Source organism: Dreissena polymorpha, chromosome 2 (genome assembly GCF_020536995.1).
Source record: "Dreissena polymorpha isolate Duluth1 chromosome 2, UMN_Dpol_1.0, whole genome shotgun sequence".
Lineage (NCBI taxonomy): Eukaryota > Metazoa > Mollusca > Bivalvia > Myida > Dreissenidae > Dreissena > Dreissena polymorpha.
In genome coordinates this window covers 117,647,872-117,670,343 of record NC_068356.1, presented here as the reverse complement: position 1 = coordinate 117,670,343, position 22,472 = coordinate 117,647,872, and the positions used below count along the sequence as shown (strand labels likewise).

Below are 22,472 nucleotides of genomic sequence, written 5' to 3'. Positions count from 1 at the left end.
CGTGTCATATCTTGATGAAAGCGTCTGACCTCGTGTAAGATCTTCATGCCAGATCGTAGCAAATCTTGAGCCATCTTAACGAAGCGTGTCAAGTGGTGACATACCGTGAAGACTGGGGTCTCCGCTTTGAACCAAGCTCTGTTTAGCTTTCCTACGATTTGAGTCAAGCATTGCTGAGTTTTGTTACAGTTTTTTACGCTTTGATACGCTCTCGGCGCTTTAATCAATTCGTGACAGAGCGCCCAAAATTTTTAAACAGTTTAAAAAAATGTGGCGTTCTTGCCGAATGTCCCGCTTTATCACACGATCTATTACGACACTGACGCTTTATATTTAAGCATTGTTACGTTTTGGTTCCGCTTTGCACGCCGCTTTAAAGCGCCATCAAAGCGCCGTTGGTGTGAACCTAGCATAATTGTATACACAAGTTGTTTGTTCTAAAGACTCTTATCTCTTTAAAAAACTGATGGACTTGTTTGTGTATCTCTACCTGATGTGGGGGGCATCAGTGAGGAGACACATCTAGTAAAAAAACACATTTGAAACAGATTTAAAAGTTGTTTTTATATATGCACATGCATACATTAATAAAAATGGATGCCGAAGATTAGTGCAGATTTTGTTTTATTATTAATTATTTATTAAATTTATTTATTTACTCATTTTAGTCTTAAATTCAATTAATATCTGAAGATATATATCAATTTAATAAAATGCATAATAAACATCATTGATAATAAATGTGATATTGTAATTTAATCTCTAGGTGATATATTGATTGTTATTCTCTATCGACAGGTGTCTACATCAAACTGGCGGTTGTTTATTCATGAGACTTGATGAGTGCTGTCAAGCAGTGGCTGCATGAATGCGCCTGCACAACTTATGTTAGCAGGTGCCACTGCCTGAACAACTTATTGAGGCACAGGAAGTGGATTATGTTGTGCACTGTGCCCCACAACGGGACCAAAATACAGCACTTATAGACATCATTAACTTATTTATGTAAGGTGTTGTGTCATGCTCACTTGTGCATGTCGTGCTATAAATATAGGTCAGCCATTTTTTGTCTGCCTTTATAATGCCCGGCTTCATGCATTATCCACATTTGACTCTATTTTGATGAAAGTTGGTAATACTGTTTCTGTTAATAATATCTAAGATATCGTCATGTGTGGTCAAAATCTTTGTTATAAGAGTGTTAATACTGACCAGTTCTATGTCATTCTTTTTTGTTGATTTTCTTCATTAACAACACAATTTTTACATTCAGTTATGCCTTGCTTATGATGATTTCATGTTTCCTTTATATTGTAACAAAGTGAAAATAAATTTTATTTTTATTTGTGTAACATAACAATACATTATTAGTCCAAGAAATCTACAGCAAACAACCAATGAAGTGGAACACTATCTAAAAATGAAATACATTTTATGTTAAATAGGTTTGTAATTCAAAGTGCAGCTAAATAATAGTAACATTTTAACAATAAGAGATTTATATACACTAATTTTGCATTTGTTTTTACCACGTTAAACATACATTTGTGTAAATATAAAAGGGATAAAAATTAGCATTAGACCACGAGCCTTTGGCAAGTAAAATGTACTCTGATGTCATTATTTCTAATATGTTGTTGTAAAATTTATGTTAAAATATATGCATACATTTTTTAGCTCACAAAAAATGTATAGGCATAATTTTGCAAATCAGTATGGGCTTAACTACGCTAGGAACCGTAACCCGTGACTGCCTGTATGGATAACTGCAGTAAAATTAAGCAGACGACGAATGCTAAAGCGTATGCTCTAACCACCACATCTGCCTTTTTATAGTTCCCACTGGTACACTAAATAGTGTATGTATTCAAAAGTATTTAACAGCTTGTAAGACAACGTTTGCCGGTCTAGTGTTTATCATTGGAATCTGTACATATTGGCTGCTTTCAGGGAAAACGGGGCTTAATGCATGTCAAAAAGATTAGCATGTGCCACTGATTAGCCTGTGCACACTTATTAGCTGTATCAATGATTTGAAAACCCCCCACATCTCATTAAACTTTGTACTGTGTAGTTGATTAATTATCTTACCAATTACCGGTATGTTCAACTAATGTGATGGATGAGCTCTCATTATTCACACATGCTTGTTGCTGTACATAGAAAGTACATAGTACCTTAGGTAAGAAAGTACATAGTACCTTAGGGAGAATAACTAACATCTTCAATAGAAAACAGCAAACAAATAGTAAACAACAACGATTATTCTGTGTAAATTCGAAAGTTTAATTATAGTTTGTGTGTATAATTCAAAGTACAAATTTAACCTTTTGCTTCCAGTCTGACTTTCATTTTTAAAATCTTTCATGTGACTAAAATTGTGAATTTTTCTATAATATTGTTGAAAGAGTAAGGTAAGAGTCATGAGATTTAATAAGCTAATATACCTTAATGAATAATGTCCGTACATTTCTTGAAAATGTGTCTATCTTGCGGCTACACAAGCCATTATTGTTCTTTCTGAAATTGAAAGATAGTTTTCAGATTTATGTTTACAATTAAACATTAATTCTTAAGCCATTTACACTGGGTAATAAAGTAAATTGTATGCCAAAAATAAATATACAGTACTTATCCTTATATACTCAAATATATATATAAGGTAAGAAGCGGAAATTCGTATGATGTGAATGTAACTTGAAAAGTAAGATAAATTTATTCTAAAAACAACCACTAAATGAAAATAAAATTCTTCAAATTTAAGGCATATAAATAATGTATTGATTCAAACTCGAATGTTCTTGAATATTCTTCTTCCACACAAAAAACATTATGATATCAACACACACTAAAGATTTGTCAATTAAAAGGCTGACAGTCATGCCACACGCATGAAAATATGATTTAGTTATGACACAAAAATAAATAAATAAATGCATACAAACATTTTGATTCTTTAGTGTAAATTAACACTATACATTTAAATTAAAAATCAGTTGCATTTATAATGAGACAATTGACAGACACAAACACTAAAATATTTGAAGACATAAGTCATGATATCAATACATTTACTACTATCATAAGTAAATCATCACTATCATATGCTACTTGCCTATGTTTGCGTTGTCGGCCATCTTGCTTTTTTGACATAAACAAGGGAAATCGCGTAATATAAGATGAAGTTTTTCAACTGGTTCGCGATATTCCAAATCGAAAGCTCAACTTAAATCTTAGCTGCGAATCGATACTTACGACAGCCTTCATAAAACGGGTATTAGCGGATTGCAAATGAAATCGTAAGTCTTGGATATAAGATAAGATCCTCTAAGATATGTTAATAAAACGGCCTTCTTATGAGCAACATAATTCTGACATGTCAACTGTATTGTCAATGATCTTGAGTAAAAACCTGTGACAAACAATAAAATATGTTTCTATGTGATGTATGTGGCTTAGCTAGTTATACATCAAATTTTATTTATCTTGTAAGAAATGAGAGCCTTGTTTCCAAGTTTAAAACCTTTGTCAATTATTTGGCTATGTCACATGGGCATAGGATTTCCTAAAAATCATAACTATTTACAATGTTTGAAATTATAATGCATTTCATGAAAATGCAACTTAATCAATTTTAAAAGAAACGGTTCAAACTTTAACTCAGTGTTTTCACTTTAGTCACATGATCTTTCTGATTCAAGCTATTTCCGTTGTAAAAGTAAATGCTTAAATCTTACTGTGATTGCTTTAAAGTGACTCTACATTTAAACAAATCTGGATCTCCGGCACATGCTTACTTTTTTAAACATAGCATATGTTTTTCTATACATTTTACTTTTGGTCTAATGTAATGGTGTTGTTTATAAGCCGAGCTTACGTTACATTTCTGGTTTCATCAGTTTCATACTTTTAATGCTGTAAAGACAAGAAAATTCGTTGAATTGATATCCCCCGAATTTTCGTCATTTATATCTTTACACCTATGAAGTTTCATCTTGAAAACTTATAAAGTGTCTGATATATAGCCCTTAAAAGTTAGTTACAGACAGACGGATGGACGGACTGATAGGCGGACTGATAGACTGCCAAACGGACAATGCCAAAACTATATCCCTCTACCTTTAGCATTAAATCAAGCAAAGCGCGTTAATACCTGAGTAGGAAACACAATTTGCAAAATTAGATATTACAAGCAAATTCGTTGAATTGATATCCCCCGCCATTATACTTCTGGACACAAGATATGGTTCCGGACACACAAAAAAAGTATTTTTTCAAAATACAAAGGGCTATAACTCCGTTATTATTTGATGGTGTACAATGCCATTTGGCGTGCATCATCCTCTTATCAATATATATACTCATACTAAGTTTCAATGAAATCTGCCAAAGCACTTCCAAGATATGGCTCCGGACACAAAAGTGCCGGCAGGACGGACGGAAGGACGGACGGACAACGCCAAAACAATATCCCGCCGCCTATGGCGGGGGATAAAAACAAACAAGAGCTGGTTCCATAGGATGATATATGCTCCTGTTAAACGCTTTGATAGAAATAATGAGCATTTTGCAAAACCTAAATGCATTTTTCGAAACCTAAACGCGGACCCTAAGTTCAAGGTCAAGGTCTAAGGGGTCAAAATGTGTGTGCGTATGGAAAAGCCTTGTCCATATACACATGTACACCAAATATGAATGTTACATCTGAAGGGACATAGACGTTATGTCGAATATGAGTATTTTTCGAAACCTAAACGCAAAGTGTGACAGACATACGGACAGACAGACAGTGCGATCACTATATGCCCTCCTTCAGGGGCATACAACAGCAACACATATTGTACTTTTGAATGTAAAATGTCTGTTTTGACAGTGTTGAGCTTAAAAAGTCAAACAGTTTAAAAAGGCTGTTTTGTAAATTATTGTGGATATATTCGAATTGTAAAATGTTTGTATCAAAATTGTGAGATGGCTGACCCAGGCCACACTCAAAGAAGGAAAACAGCCCTACAACATTTATATGTTTTTATATATTGAAGAATAACTCAATTTTTTATTGCAGTATAACCTCATGATTTATTGCATAATAACCTTAAATTTCATACTCTGTGTACAGAAAATAGGTCAAGGGTGGTGGTAGAATGAAAAAAAAAATAAAGCAAAGTTAAAAATGCTAATGTAAATGGCAGTGGAATTGTAAACTTTTACAATTCACGTAATACTACAATTTGAACCAAAACGTTTGCTAAAGCCCAGGGGTTTTTTTTGGCCCGATTTTACAGCCGAAATTCGGCTATGTTCCTAATCCCAAAAATTAAACTTTTTTCCCAAAATGTGGCAAAAAATCCCAATTTCCAAAAAAAAATAAAAATTTTTTTTTTTTTTTTTAGAAAGAAGTGTCTAATGAATATTTTATCTAAATTTTAATTCAATTACATCTAACAAAGTATTATATGATTTTGTTCTTTTAATTTGAATAATTATAAAGAGTTATGTCAAATTTATTATTTCCCTAAGCAGTGGACTTTTCGTGTGGAAAAAAAAAGCTAATGAATTTATTTTCCCAATTTCATAAAAAATGCCGATAAAATTCCCAATTCCAAAGCCATGGGCTATCTTCCAAAAAAGTGGGAAAAAAAACTGAAGCCATTTTATAAGGCAAAAAGGAAATTATTGCTTTTATCGAGGTATGAAGACCATTGAAATAAATGAAAACAATTTTATATGCAGTAATATGCAAGTATTATACTGCCAAAGATGGTCTAGGAGAAAACATAGCACATTGATGTATTCTATTGTTAAAATATACATATAATGTCGGTCAATTACAATTATTTGCCAAGTATCTTGTGGAGCTTGTTTAAAATTGCATATTACTAAACAATACGAATTGAATGTTCTAAAAACAAACCTCTTTTACCAAGGATGGGTAATACTAACAATACTTTTCCAAGTAAGAAGTAACAATGAAAGCATTGTTTAGTTGAGTGTGTCTTTCAGTTTCAGGTTAAAGTTTGTCATTATGAATAGACTAGCCCGCATAAAATCTTCCTTGTTACGGAGAAAACTGATTGTTATTAACTAGTGGTTGAAGTGTGCATTCTCGACTCTGTATTGAACCACTAAAGAACAATGTACAATACATCCTTATCCAGACTGAATGTTTAAATATCAAAATTGTTTTTTTAAAGATGACATAACAAAATTTCCAACCAATAGTTTGTTTATAGATTGAAACATTTCAAACATAAATGTTGTAAAAGCAAAGTTGGCCTTCAGACTGAAATCTGCAACCGAAATTAAAAATTCCTACACAAATAAAAGTTATAAAATGTGGAAAAACAAAAATTAGAACACAACAAGTTAATTAAGAAAAAGAATCCATTCAAGTCATTATAGAAAAGTCTTTTAACATGTAAGTGTTGCTTTCAGCCCATATCATACAGAACTAGAGATGTAACAGACACTCATCCCCCGTGACGCATGTTTGCGCATGGACATGTATTGTCCAGATTCACATGCATACCAAATATGAAAGCAATATCTGAAGGGAAACAGTAAGTATGAGCCTTTTTCGAATCGTGGTCGTAGATTTTGAAACCTGAACGCTGACCTCAAGGTCAAGGTCACAGGGGTAAAAAATTGTATTCGCATGGAAAATTGTTGTCTAGATACACGTGCGTACCAAATATGAAAGCAATATCTGAAGGAACACATAAGTTATGAGCCTTTTTCAAAAAGTGTGACCCCGCCGCCGACACCGCCCAAAAGTAACACCTATATGTCACACAATTATACTGAAAACACATGTATTCTCAATTTTGAAGCATTTCTTATGAAAACAATAACAACATTATTTCCCAATTTTAATCAAAACGCTGCAAATAATCCCAATCCAAAGGGACCCGGCCACATTCCCAAAATGATGACAATAAAATACTAGACGTTATTACGGACGAACTTACAGACGGACAGTTGGATGGACAAGTGCAGTGCTCAAAGCCTCACACTAAGTTGGCTCATCAACATAACAAAAAAGCCATCATTCTGCCAAAATAGGTCATAGCAAAAATTATTTTCTATATGATTATATTTGCATTAAGGTCATTCAACTTTACAATTTTTAGCAGTTTAGGAGGATTTGAGTTTGAGGCCTATATAGTCCATAGTTAAATCAAAGCGCTGAAGGCACTAAAGTTGTTCGCAATTGCATAATATTAGGCGCAATTCATTTTTCAAAATTAATTGTAAGTTTGAAATTAACACAAGCCATTCAAATGAATAAAGAGTGAGTCTTTCTCTGTCTGCACAAATGTGGCATTTGACAGGTTTATCGTATCTAAGAAAAACTTGAAAAAAAAACAAACAACTAAAATCACTGATGATGAGCCATAATTTAACTAAAACTGGTTGCAAAATATCTACCACAACTGGTTCCATTACATACCCATCTCTTTATGATCATCTACACATCCAAGACTTTGAGCTGTGAATGTTTTTGACAAAAAACTGGCACAAACGTAAAGAGGAATTCAGTACACCAAATATTTGGGCTTATATATAATCGAAAACATACAGAGGGCCATAATTCTGCCACAACTGGTTGCAGCCAAAATGTATTTTCATGTTTTTACGATCATCTGCACACTAATGTCTTACATCAGTGAAATACCATCCCATATTTACATCAGTGAAATACCATCCCATATTCACATCAGTGAAATACCACCCCATATTTACATCAGCGAAATACCACCCCATATTTACATCAGTGAAATGCCACCCCATATTAATATCAGTGAAATACCATCCCATATTTACATCAGTGAAATCATTGTGTACACACCGGTCTTACTGAATTGTGTACAAACGCGAAAGGAATTGTGGGTAGCACTTCTTTTACAAGTGAAAAGTGAAAGCGAAAGTATGTTAGGAAATCGTGTTTCTGATAATCGCTATCAGTCCTAAAAGAGATTCAAAATCACATTTAAACATAATTAAATAAAATTTATTTTAACAACATTCCGTTTTAAACACACAATACAAACGTTTTTTATTTAATTATTAACATTTTCATTCCTACGCAGAACTACTTTGGCGGTAGCATAATTCCCCAAACCAGTTGAATGTGATGCGCCTAAGTATTGAGGTGACAATACCGTAGTGACGTCAGCATCTATGTATAGAATGCAGTGAAATAACTCCCCACATTTATATCAGAGAAAATAACCTCAATCTTTCATGTAAATTTTTTGTGGCGACCTCTCCTTCTCCTTAGTGCCAATGTTTAACCTAGTTCAGTCTGGTTCCAGTTTCAGGTCTTTATGTATTGCTGTCCCTGACAGCCATAATTGAATGCTGATGGGGCAAAGGTCCTTGTTCGAGCACTCCCAATCGAATATATGTCTGCGTCTATATACTTCCTTATGTCAATTTCTTAAATACAGTACTTTAAATATTCATAGCTACGAAAACATCCATAATTATAAATATGGACTAACATCCTGGCCCTTGCAGATATCGTCGAATGTTTGCGTAATATCTACTTATGTTGACATGGAAGGCAGATGAAAAAAAAAACATTAGCATGCAAACAAACATGAACATGTGCTCAATTCTATTTGCCATCAATTTGCTCGCTGCATACAATTATGGTATGAAATCTATGTCAAAATCTCTGGTAAAGCTACAGTATAACAAGAGGGTCATCACACATTATTGTTGACTGCGGGTACTTACCGTAATTACTCTAAGTGTTCGGACACTTATTTTTTTCCGTGTCTTAAAATGTAGATATGAAACATATTCAAAAATTACAGGTTTCAGAAAATTTAGAGGCAACAATTAAAGTGTCCAAAAATTATAATTATATTGAAATAAAAGCAATAAATCAATGTGCAATAGGTTTATTTTGATTTACTCTTCTTTTTCTGCTTTAAACAATTAATACAACTTCACACCTTTGCTAAGTCTTGCTTGAAATGAAATAGAACACAAAATTAAAAACATATAACATTCTGCTTCCTTAATATGACGAAACTGTTGCAAAATAATGCTGTTGAGTTAATCTATGGATGTCTACCGGTATACATAGTAATTTACTCAATAAAGCGAATCTAATGGAGCATTACTCTCGGGCATGCATCTGTCAGGTTTCATGACCTTAAACCGGTTGCAAAAATCCATGATCGAAGTGTCACAAGATAAGCAAAACAGGGCATATGTCTGTAGAATGGCGCTGTAAAATGTACTGTCCGAAAATTAAGAGACATTAATTACGCATGAAAACCTATATGTCCAAAAATTAACAGTCACAAAAAGTAATTAATTTTGCTGAATAGGAGGGTGTCTAAAAACTGTCCGAAAACGTAGAGTAATTATGGTAGTTAGTGGATTGCTGGGATAGCAGTAAATTAGGAGTGCATACGTTTTCTGAACTAGTGGCTCTTGACTTACATGTGTACTTCATAAAAATACATGTAGAATGTAATTTAGCACAAATCTTTCCACATTACTGCAATGTCATGATTAAGATAAGTAATAATGTATATTGAGCACCTATAATATACAAATTTCCATGTGAGCTGGTAGGGTGTTGGTAGTGAAGTTCTGTCTAAAGCAGGCCTTTAAAAACACATGATGAGACAGCATACTTTGCACAAGAAACAGCTTTTAAGATACGATGTATAGATCAGTATTGTAAAGTCAGTAATTAGTCACTGGCCTTAAATAAAATACAAAAGTTGGGTTTCAATGTCAATTGTATAATTAAATGTAAACAACTAGACATATAGCATGTGCACTGTGACCAGATTGTTACATATTTTATTAAAGATGTTGCTGTTGTGGAATTTTATTTTAAAGCAGAACCACACACGTTGACATGATGTATTGTGTGCACACTAGATAAGTTCTTTTGGTTAACAGTGAAAATAAAATTAAGTACCAACTTGTCATGATTTAAGATTAGCAATGGTAGGCATCATTAAACTCAATTCCTGATTGTTTTAACCCAGGCCAAGGCCTGCCTGGCCTTGAAGGTATACATGAAAGGGCACAAGAGCACAAACGGTTCTGTGGCGCTTATCTAAAACTGCATGACACTAAAACATTTTTAGCAGGTGTTTTTGGCAAGGTTTTACAAAAAACTTTTAAAGAAAACTGCCCAGCACATTAAAGACATGATTTTGAAAAAAAATGAGTAACTAGTGTCAGTGCATTATCATCATTTACTTCATTACCATGATCATTATCAAAATTGTCAAATAATAATCATAATACCTTTATAAGTGTCATCATAATCGTCATCATTATCATCATCACAACCACCACCACCATCATCATCATCATCATCATCACCATCAAAGTCATCCTCATCATCATCAACTCCACCACCACCACCACCATCATCATCATCAGAAGCAGCATCAGCAGAAGCATCATCATCACCATTATCATTTTCATTCTCTTCCTCCTCCTCATCATCATCAGCAGCATCATCATTATCATCATCATCATTATCATCATCATCATTATCATCATCATCACCATCATCATCATCATCATCATCATCATCATCATCATCATCATCATCATCATCATCATCATCATCATCATCATCATCATCCTTCTCCTCATCCTCCTCCTAATGATCATCATCTACATCAATATCATCATCAATATCATCATCAATATCATCATCAATATCATCATCATCATCATCATCATCATCATCATCATCATCATCATCATCATCATCATAATCATCATTATCTTCATCATCAATCATCATTATCATCATCACAACCACCACCACCACCTCCATCATCATCATCATCATCATCATCATCATCACCATCAAAGTCATCCTTATCATCATCGACTCCACCACCACCACCACCACCACCATCATCATCAGCAGCAGCAGCATCAGCAGAAGCATCATCATCACCATTATCATTTTCATCCTTTTCCTCCTCATCATCATCATCAGCATCATCATCATTATCATCATCATCATTATCATCATCATCACCATCATCATCATCATCATCCTTCTCCTCCTCCTCCTCCTAATGATCATCATCTACATCAATATCATCATCATCATCATCATCATCATCATCATCATCATCATCATCATCATCATCATCATCATCATCATCATCATAATTATCTTCATCATCAATATCATCATCATCATCATCATCATCATCATCATCATCATCATCATCATCTTTATCATCAATATCATCATCATCATCATCATCATCATCATCATCATCATCATCATCATCATCATCATCATCATCATAAACATTGAATATGTCATCAACTTAAAAGAATAAATAAATGGTTTTCTGTAAAAGTATTGAGCATCTGTTTACAAGCTATTTTGATATGACAGAAGTGTTTGCATTTAATTATTAAAGATCTGTATGTCTGATCTGATAAAAAATAATTTTACTTTAAGTAAGCAATGAGCATTAATTTTTTGTTACACTGCTGTATTGAATGAGAGCGTTGTGTGTGTCACAGATGGTGACTAATTCCCCGAAAGTGGTTGTCAAACACACCTTATTATTGCTTGTTATTAATCAAAGTACTGACAGTACTGGTGTGACGATGCTTTTGAAGAGGATGGATATTAAAGCATCAATTTGAGTTTATCACAACAATTGTGTTTGCAGGTACGAACAAATTATGCCAAAAAAATAATTTGGGTACGAAACAAAATTTGGGTACGAAAAAATTGGGAAAAAAATATTTGGGTACGAAAAAAAAATTCGTTACGAAAAAAAATTGGGTACGAAAAAAAATGGGTACAAAAAGTTTGGGTACGGAAAAAATTGGGGGACGGGGAAGTAGTACCCGTGGCAAACTTGACCCACAATCGCACATTCTCGGCCCTTTCCGTCAAACATCGGATGTGTACCTCGAGGTTACAATTACCAAATAATCGTTTCATGTAGGGCTGCACTCTCTAAAAAAATATCATAGTTGACTCGAAGGCATGTTTTACACTTTTAACTATTGTTCGGGTTTTATCTTTCGGAGATAATGGTAGGGCATAAATAGGTGTTCACGACCGAACATCTTAAATATGATAAACTTGGAGACTATAGTAAAACCTTGCACTGAAAAAGGTTACAATCCACTAAGAAACGGCCAAAAAAAATTGCAAAAACAGTCGATTTTGATTCGTGTCAAGTTCTTTCTCGGATTGAACATGACCTATCTTTTTTATTGCATAAATCTATTCCGCTTAGAATGGCCTTTAAGAAAAGGTCTCTATGTGCAAAATGTTGCATTTATTTTCGCTCAAAGTTGTCGCTTTTACATTGAATTATATAGGGAAACTATTTAGTATATTATGACCTAAACGCAAACCAGGCCTAGTCACAAAGGAGCTGTATTAACAGTAAAATCATCATTTTTTGGGTGGGATATTACGCGTTTTGGCAAATTTCAAGGAAAAAATGCGTTTGTTTCATGAATTTAAGGAGCATTGTGAGTTTTTAAGAAAAATTGCGTTTTCGGAGGAAAATAAGAAAAAAAATCGTACAAAAACTCGTCTTGAGCATCTCAAATCGCAAGAATTTGTGCTGAAAGAGCTCATGAACACGTTTTAATAGTTGTTTACTTCTTTTTCTACATAGCTTGTAACAATATTCCAGTAATTTGACCGATTGTTATTATTTAGAGTAATCGTTTTACTCCTGAACGCCCTTTATAAATCAAAGCTCCGACCGCGAAAGCCAGATGGCTTATCAGGCGTTATAATAAAATGCATTTTCAAGCATTTCTACGTGAAAGATTTGTCTAAAATTTGGCATGCACATAGAAAATAGGTTCATACATATCGAGAAGTGCTTATTTTCCGCGATGTTAACAGTAAACGTTGTCTTATAGGTTACAATATACCAAAATAATCGTTTCAATTGTAGGGCTGTACTCTCTAAAAAAATATCATAGTTGACTCAAAGGCATGTTTAACACTTTAAACTATTGTTCGGGTTTTATCTTTCGGAGATAATGGTAGGGCATAAATAGGTGTTCACGGCCGAACATCTGAAATATGGTAAACTTGGAGACTATAGTAAAGCCTTGCACTGAAAAAGGTTACATTCCACTAAGAAACGGCAAAAAAAAATGTTGCAAAAACAGTCCATTTTGATTCATGTCAAGTTCATTCTTGGATTAAAAATGACCTATCTTTTTTATTGCATAAATCGATTTCGCCTAGAATGGCCTTTAAGAAAAGGTATGGTTATGGGGGTCTCTATGTGCAAAATGTTGCATTCATTTTCGCTCAAAGTTGTCGCTTTTACATTGAATTATATAGGGAAACTATAAAGTAGATTATGACCTCGAAGGCAATAGTATGAATACACATTTCGGAAGCGGTAATGAGTTCCTACCTACGCGCGTCAAAATGTAAGCGAAATATGTAAACAAAGCGGTAGCCTGTCAGGAATGTTTGAAATAACGAAGAAAATCGTGTATTGATGTTAGTTAATTTAAGAAATGTACAGAAAATATGTTAAATAAGCAACGGCGATATTTTTGTCAGCCACATAATTGTTAATAGTTTGATGTCACAAAATGAAAGTGAAAGTAGAACTGTCAAAAATGACAACCTGTCAATGTGTTGTTTTTGCTGGCAAGATTACACTCGGTGTGTTTACATTTTTACCATAGGCTTTGCCAATGGCCTTTATAGTATGGGTGGCTTTGTTATTATTTATTGCTATGATCATCATCTACATCAATATCATCATCAATATCATCATCAATATCATCATCATCATCATCATCATCATCATCATCATCATCATCATCATCATCATCATCATCATCATCATCATCATCATCATCATCATCATCATCATCATCATCATCATCATCATTATCTTCATCATCGATCATCATTATCATCATCACAACCACCACCACCACCGCCATCATCATCATCATCGACTCCACCACCACCACCACCACCACCATCATCATCAGCAGGAGCAGCATCAGCAGAAGCATCATCATCACCATTATCATTTTCATCCTCTTCCTCCTCCTCCTCATCATCAGCATCATCATCATTATCATCATCATCATTATCATCATCATCATTATCATCATCATCACCATCATCATCATCATCCTCCTTCTCCTCCTCCTCCTCCTAATGATCATCATCTACATCATCATCATCATCATCATCATCATCATCATCATCATCATCATCATCATCATCATCATCATCATCATCATCATCATCTTCATCAATATCATCATCATCATCATCATCATCATCATCATCATCATCATCATCATCATCATCATCATCATTATCTTTATCATCAATATCATCATCATCATCATCATCACCATCATAAACATTATCATCATCATCATCAGGACTATGAACGTGAAAGCAATGATCATGTTATTTTTGTTACCAACAGAATAATAATTGTAATATATTATATAATGTATATAAATGATGGGAAGATTAAATATTATCATTTACAATATGTGTTGTACACCATATAACACTTGCCTGTGTTATATGTTCTTTTGGGAACATACTGTTTCAATTTATTGAACATGCTGATTGTGTATATGTTTACAATACACAAAGCATAAATAATGATATAAATTACTGATTGAGCTTATAACAATCTGATAACTATAGCCAGGTCAACTAAGGACTTAAAATATAATTGAAAATGCTTACGCCTAGGACCATTCAACTCCATAGGTACATTGATCAAGACTGGTATATAACCCTTATTGATTTTCAGATCACTTGGCCAAAGGTCAAGGTCACAGTGACTCATAACAGTTAAAAGGTTTCCTGATGATAACTCAAGAAAAGCAAGGCCTAGGATCATGAAACTTCATAGGTAAATTGATCATGACTGACAGATAATCCCTATTGATTTTCAGGTCACTAGGTCAAATGTCAAGGTCACAGTGACAAAAAATGTATTCACACAATGGCTACCACTACAACTGACAGCCCATATGGGGGGCATGCATGTTTTACAAACAGCTCTTTTTTGTCTTATGTTGGTAAATGTTCATCTCTGTCAATTCTAGGTTAAGTTTAAAAGTAGGTCATATGTGGTCCAAACTAGGTCAACAAACCAAATCACAGAAAAGGTTAGCGAACACTTCCAGATCTTCATGAAAATTGGACAGAATTGAATGTTATCTCGATGAAATAAAGTTTCAGTTTGAAAGTTGGTAGTTTGTCAAAAACTAGGTCATTAGGTCAAAATATAGAAAACTTCCTTTACCTTTCTACAGGTCACATTATCTTTCTGATTTTCATGAAAATTGCTTTCAATGTCCATCTTAATCAAATCAAAAGCTGAATTTGCAAGTTGGTCCTGGCAGGCTAAAGCTAGGTTACAACTTAGTCAAATCATACACAAGTTTTTGACACTATAGAAGGAGCTTTGGGTGAGCGATACAGGGCTATCTTGTTTTAGAACAGCCTGTAGTAAGAAAGGGAAGGTATTGTATTTGTTTCAAAAGTAACATTTTATTGTTATTGGAAGTAACTGAGCAATTATATGATGTCATAGTTTTGGTTATTTTGCTCACTTGTTATGATGTGACAAGGTGAGCTTTTGTTATCACTATTTGTTGTATTTTATCAAAAGTTTATTGTGAACACATAAGATATCATTTTACAATGTTTAAATTTGGGTGTCACCTCTTTGCCAGATTCTTATGAAACTAGTCACCTCTATGTCATTTTTGGTTTCATATTCTATCAAAAATTAGGGAACTAGGTCAAACATAAGAAAAGGTCTGTTAATACTTTAGTGGTCACATTCTCTCTCTGATCCACTTGTAAATTGGTTAGAACATTATTTTAAATGATTTCAAAGTCAAGCATGAAAGTAGCATATTTAACATTTAGGTCACAAGGTCTAGTCTCAGTGATTAACAGGTCACGTTCCAAAGTGGGTCATGTGCTTCCAAGCATTTGATCAATAACTAAAATCATTAAAATCCATGTTAAAACTTACATTTTTTACCTGAACTTCATGGCAGTTGATCAGAATGTTCAAATAAATAAAAGTAGGATCTCGGTAACAAGACTCAATTAGATCGGATAGACGCAAATAGTTTGTTCATACTCACAATGCCTTTTTTTTTAGATCTTCATGAAAAATTAGTTAACACCACTAGGAAACAATCAGTTTCAGATGAGCCACATTGTGCTGTTAAAGCTATCTATGTATAGTATAGATTGTTACAAAACCTTGTTTATCAATAAAAAAAATGGCTTTCTAAAACTTGTAGTCTTGGATGATATATTCATCAACTTATAATCTACGACAATCTTTTCAGAAGAAAAACAAAGTTTGGTTATTATTATACCCCAACATACTGTGATTGGGGGCTAGCACAGGAATTCTCAATTATGTTCCTTGAAAAATAATGGGTTAGCATATTGTTGCTGTTTTACCCAGTTGTCTGGACCATTACTCCCAAAAGAATTTTAAGTTCAAATATGAGATATTTAGGTAAATAAATTTCATTGAAGGGATGCAGTGTCCAAGCTCACAAAATAGGCACTATATAAGCATATAATCGATTTTATGGCCCCCAGGGCAGGGTCAAATATTTTTTACCCCCCCCCCCCATGGCAGGGTCAACCCCAGAGGCATAATTTGAAAAGACTTGGTAGAGGACTATAAGATGTCACTACATAGAAAATTTGGTAGCCCTAAGCCCAATGGTTATGTGGTTATGGACAAGAAGATTTTTAAAGTTTGCACAAAATAGGCCTTATAAAAGCAAATTTTCATTCTTTTAACCCCACGGGGCAGGTTCTAATTTGACCCCAGGGGCATAGTTTGAACAAACTTGGTAGAAAACTATAAGATGTCACTACATACCAAATTTGGTAGCCCTAGGCTCAATGGTTATGGAGAAAAGATTTTTAAGTTTTCACAAAATAAGCCCTTTATAAGCATATATTCAATTTTGTGACCTCCGGGGCAGTTTCAAATTTGACCCCAGGGGGTATTATTTGAACGAACTAAGAAGAGAACTATTACATGTCACTACATACCAAATTTGGTAGCCCTATGCCATACGGTTATGGACAGAAAGCTTTTTAAAGTTTTCCCACAATAGGCCTTATATAAGCATATGTTCAATTTTGTGACCCTCTGGGCAGGGTCAAACTTGACCCCAGGGGCATAATTTGAACAAACTTGGTAGAGGACTATAAGATGCCACTACATACCAAATTTAGTAGCCCTAAGCACAATGGTTATGGACGATAAGATTTGTAAAGGTTTCACAAAATAGACCCTATATAAGCATATGTTCAATTTTGTGACCCCCGGGGCAGGGTCAAATTTGACCCCAGGGGCATTATTTTAAAAATTTGGTATGACTATTAGATGTCTCTAGATACCAAATTTGATAGCCCTAGGCCCAATGGTTATGGACAAAAAGAGTTTTAAAGTTTTCACAAAATAGGCCTTATATTGGCAAATTTTCAATTTTGTGACCCCCGGGGCAGGGTCAAATTTGACCCCAGGGGCATAATTTGAACAAATTTGAACGAGGTTCACCCCAGAAACATTCCTGAGAAATTTCATCAGAATTAGACCAGTAGTTTAGGAGAAGAACATGTTTAAAGGAAAAGTTAATGCACGCACGGACAGACGAACGCACGCACGACAGACACAGGACCATGACATAAGCGTGGAGCTAAAATAATATTTGATGTACAAATTTAATCTACCAATGTGTACAGATACTACTTAACATATATTTAAATGTATTTAATGTAGGCACTAGTTAAAATATCCATTAGAAAAAAAAAGATCAGGGGATGAAATATTCATTTCCTGAAGCTCTGACCCTGGAGCTATGTTTATATATCTTTAAACACACTGATTAAAGAAGTTAAACAATACATTGGTACAACAGAAGGAAAATCATCCCCTCTTAACAACATGATACATAATTATGTTTAATATTTTTGGATCTGTATCTGGATCTGGATAGGTACACACCTTAAGGTATGCGCGCTGTGGGAGAGAGATGGGAGTGACTTACATTTTGGATTTAATTTAATTCACTGAAATTCATCACTGAAGTTACAGTATGATCTTATTTGATATACATATATTAAATAATTATCAGTAAAAATTACTGTCATAATTTCAGTATCATTTAAATGATTTTACTCAAATTTATCATTCATATACATTAATTTTGTAAATATTATCAATAAAAGTATACTAGATGCAACTTGACCCTGACCTTTGACCTAGTGACCTAAACATCAATAGGGGTAATCTGTAAGTCATGATCAATGTACCTATGAAGTTCCATGATCCTTGACGTAAGCATTCTTGAGTTATCATCTGGAATTCATTAAACTGCTTTGACTCACTGTGACCTTGACCTTTAACCCAATGACCTGAACATCAATAGGGGTCATCTGCGAGTCATGATCAATGTACCTATGAAGTTCCATGATCCTAGGCGTAAGCTTTCTTGTGTTATCATCCGGAAACTATTTTACTGAGTCAAGTCACCGTGACCTTGACCTTTGACCTTGTGACCTGAAAGTCAATAGGGGTCATCTGCGAGTCATGATCAATGTACCTAAGAAGTTTCATGATCATAGGCGTAAGCAATCTTGACTTATAATTTGGAAACCATTTTTAAAGTTAAGTCACTGTGACCTTGACCTTTGACCTAGTGATCTGAAAATCATTTGGGGTCATCTGCGAGTCATGATCAATGTACCTATATAGTTTCATGATCATAGGCATAAACGTTCTTGAGTTATCATCCTGAAACCATTTTACTATATCGGATCACCGTGACCTTGACCTTTGACATAGTGACCTGAAATTAAATAGGGATCGTCTGCGAGTCATGGTTAATGTATTTATGAAGTTTCATAATCCTAGGCATAAGCGTTCTGAGTTATAATCCGGAAAACATTTTACTATTTCGGGTCGCCGGAACTTGACCTTTGACCTAGTGACCTGAAAATCAATAGGGTTCATCTGCGAGTCATGATCAATGAACCTTTGAAGTTTCATGATCCTAGGCATAAGCGTTTTTGAGTTTTTATCAGGAAACCATTTTACTATTTCAGGTCACCGTGACCTTGACCTTTGATATAGTGACCTGAAAATCAATAGGGGTCAACTGCGAGTCATGATCAATCTACCTATGAAGTTTCATGATCCTAGGCATAAGCGTTCTTGAGTTATCATCCGGAAACCATTTTACTATTTCGGGTCACTGTGACCTTAACCTTTGACCTAGTGACCTGAAAATTAATAGGGGTCATCTTTGAGTCATGATCAATGTACCTATATAGTTTCATGATCCTAGGCATAAACGTTCTTGAGTTATCATCCTGAAACCATTATACTATTTTGAGTCACCGTGACCTTGACCTTTGACATAGTGACCTGAAATTCATTAGGGATCATCTGCGAGTCATGATTAATGTATTTATGAAGTTTCATGATGCTAGGCATAAGGGTTCTTGAGTTATCATCCGGAAACCATTTAACTATTTCGGGTCACCGTGACCTTGACTTTTACCTAGTGACCTCAAAAGGGGTCATATGCGAGTCATGATCAATGTATCTATGAAGTTTCATGATCCTAGGCATAAGCGTTCTGAGTTATCATCCGGAAACCATTTTAATATTTCGGGTCACCGTGACATTGACCTTGACCTAGTGACCTCAAAATAAATAGTGGTCATCTGCGAGTCATGATCAATGTACACATGAAGTTTCATGATCCTAGGCATAAGCGTTCTTGAGTTATCATCCGAAAACCATTTTACTATTTCAGGTCACCGTGACCTTGACCTTTGATATAGTGACCTGAAAATTAATAGGGGTCATCTTCGAGTCATGATCAATGTACCTATAAAGTTTCATGATCCTAGGAATAAGCGTTCTTGAGTTATCATCCGGAAACCATTTTACTATTTGTTTTTTTAAACGTCGTCAATTATTAATTGTATATAGATTTCTCTATAGTTTGAAAAACATTTAGGCAAATATTTCTCATGTAAGATAAAATGCAAATAATTAATAAAATATTCCCTTTTAATCTGTATGTTGGTTTATCGGTCAATAACAATATCACTTTGAACATTGAATTATTTAAAAGTTATAACAAACATTAAATGTTCTCCGAACAAATGACTCCGAACACATATAACAGATTGATAGGAAGATATGAACAAATCAAGGTTGCCCGCCTAGAAAGGTCCTGTTAGTATGGAAGTACTTGATATATAAATTTATTAGCCTGTCGGTGTTGTAAAGACATAAAATATTTTATGAATGTCTCAAAGTGTAGAATTATTTTGCATTTAGTAAAAGAAAGGCAACATATAACCCTTAAGTGGCTGACGAGAACTTGTGGCTAAATGCAACTAAAAAGAGGCATTATGATTCTTGAAAATAAAAGTAAACATCATTATATATGTATTTTCTGATCAAAAGTGTTATTTTTAGTGAATCGGGGAAATACATTTTCAAGAATAAACAAGTTAATTATAAATGTTTTGGCGAAGTGCATCATAGTATTATCATAGTATAGTTTTGGTCTAAAAATCCCGTAACATTTTTTAAATTTCATAACACCTTGTTGCAAAAAAAATTCATGAAAAATAGAATTTTCAGAGTAACCTATTAAAATGAAATAAACAAGGGCTGTTTGTAAAACATGCATGCCCCCCATATGGGCTCTCCGTTGTAGTGACAGCCATTGTGTGAATATGTTTTTTGTCAATGTGACCTTGACCTTTGACCTAGTGACCTGAAAATCAATAGGGGTCATCTGCGAGTCTTGATCAATGTACCTATGAAGTTTCATGATCCTAGGCCCAAGCGTTCTTGAGTTATCATCCGGAAAACCACCTGGTGGACGGAGCGACAGACCGACCTATCGACCGACATGTGCAAAGCAATAAACCCCCTCTTCTTCGAAGGGGGGCATAAAAATGCTTTATATGACCTTAGATATTATTTTTCAATCATTTTTCATCAATTACAAATGTTTAAAAAACTTTTTGTTTCATGCTACTCATGGTACCAGTTTTTTGTCAGAAAATTAATTACATTTTTTAAAAATGCATTACCCCTTGTTGCCAAAAAAATCATGAAAATATAATTTTCAAAGATATCCTTTAAAACAAAAAGAAAATGCCTTCTTAAACCTAAAATATTATTTCTTCAAGCATTTTACATCAATAATTTATGTTTGAAAAAATCATTGGTTCATGCTAAATACTGTTTGATATACTGTAAATAATGTAACTACACATCCAAGTAGTGAGTCCATCAAACTATTGCAACCGAAACACCTGGTGTACCAAGGCACCAGCCGAAGTCAAATGCCTTCTGACTTAGTGCATTTTACTATTTATATTTGTATGCATTTGTATGTGTTTGAAAAAATGTATAATCTTTAATGACATCATCTGACCATGCATGTCCTAGACTTCAAAATCCAGGCCCTGGTCTGACACATTGGTAACATCAACGTTAAACTGTTACCAGGCTTCTAAATTTAATTAGCCAGGTCACAGGAAAAGGGCAGTCTAATCAGTATACAATTAAACTATTTGTCATTGTCAGAAAACCGCTCTTAAGCAAACAGCTTTCAAGCAACTGCAGGCTGAACTGGATCTAAACTGGCCTCAATGTTTTTTTTTACTGGGATATGGTTCATTTAACTTTAAAGGGATCTTTTCACGTGTTGGTAAATTGACAAAAATTGAAAAAAGTTGTATCGGATTTACAAATTTTCGTTTTAGTTATGTTATTTTTAGGAAACAGTATTACTGAACATTTACCATGGTCTAATATAGCCATTATATGCATCTTTTAACGATTTAAAAATTATAAAGCGTTGCAACGCGAAACAATTGAATAATTTGGAGAGTTATGTTGTTGTTGTTTAATTGTGTGAAACTACGAAGATTGCTTATACTAGGTATAAAATACGTCAACCATTATACTTGGCAGAATAGTCGAGCAGGCTAATGCATTTTTACTCCAGGTCTAAGGGGGTCACTGGTTCGAGCCCTGCTGCGGACTACTTTTTTTTTAAAGAATTTTATTCTGGATTTTTAACTGGAGCTTTTAATATCCAATGTTTACATTTATCAATATAAAGCATTTAATGACTTACTTCAAAACATGTCAAAATCTGTGAAAAGGTCCCTTTTAACATAATATCTACTCCTATAAATATGAGGTCAATATACATGGACTAAACGGTAAATTACGTCTAATTATTTGGACTGTAATGACATCAACTACTTAAATAGAAAGAAGAAAGAATTCATACTTACCACTAATTTGAGTAAAGAGTTTGTATTCAATGTTGTATTTCAGGACAGCTTGGTTATATGCAAATCCCATATGACATAGCCA

General features: G+C 34.1%; 1 protein-coding gene across 1 annotated transcript in view; it reads left to right on the top strand.

Moving 5' to 3' along the window:
* Positions 1–22,472, top strand: part of LOC127868672 (beta-1,3-galactosyltransferase 1-like) — a 177,418-nt gene that overhangs the window by 90,103 nt on the left and 64,843 nt on the right. The gene's annotated exons all lie outside the window — the stretch shown is intronic.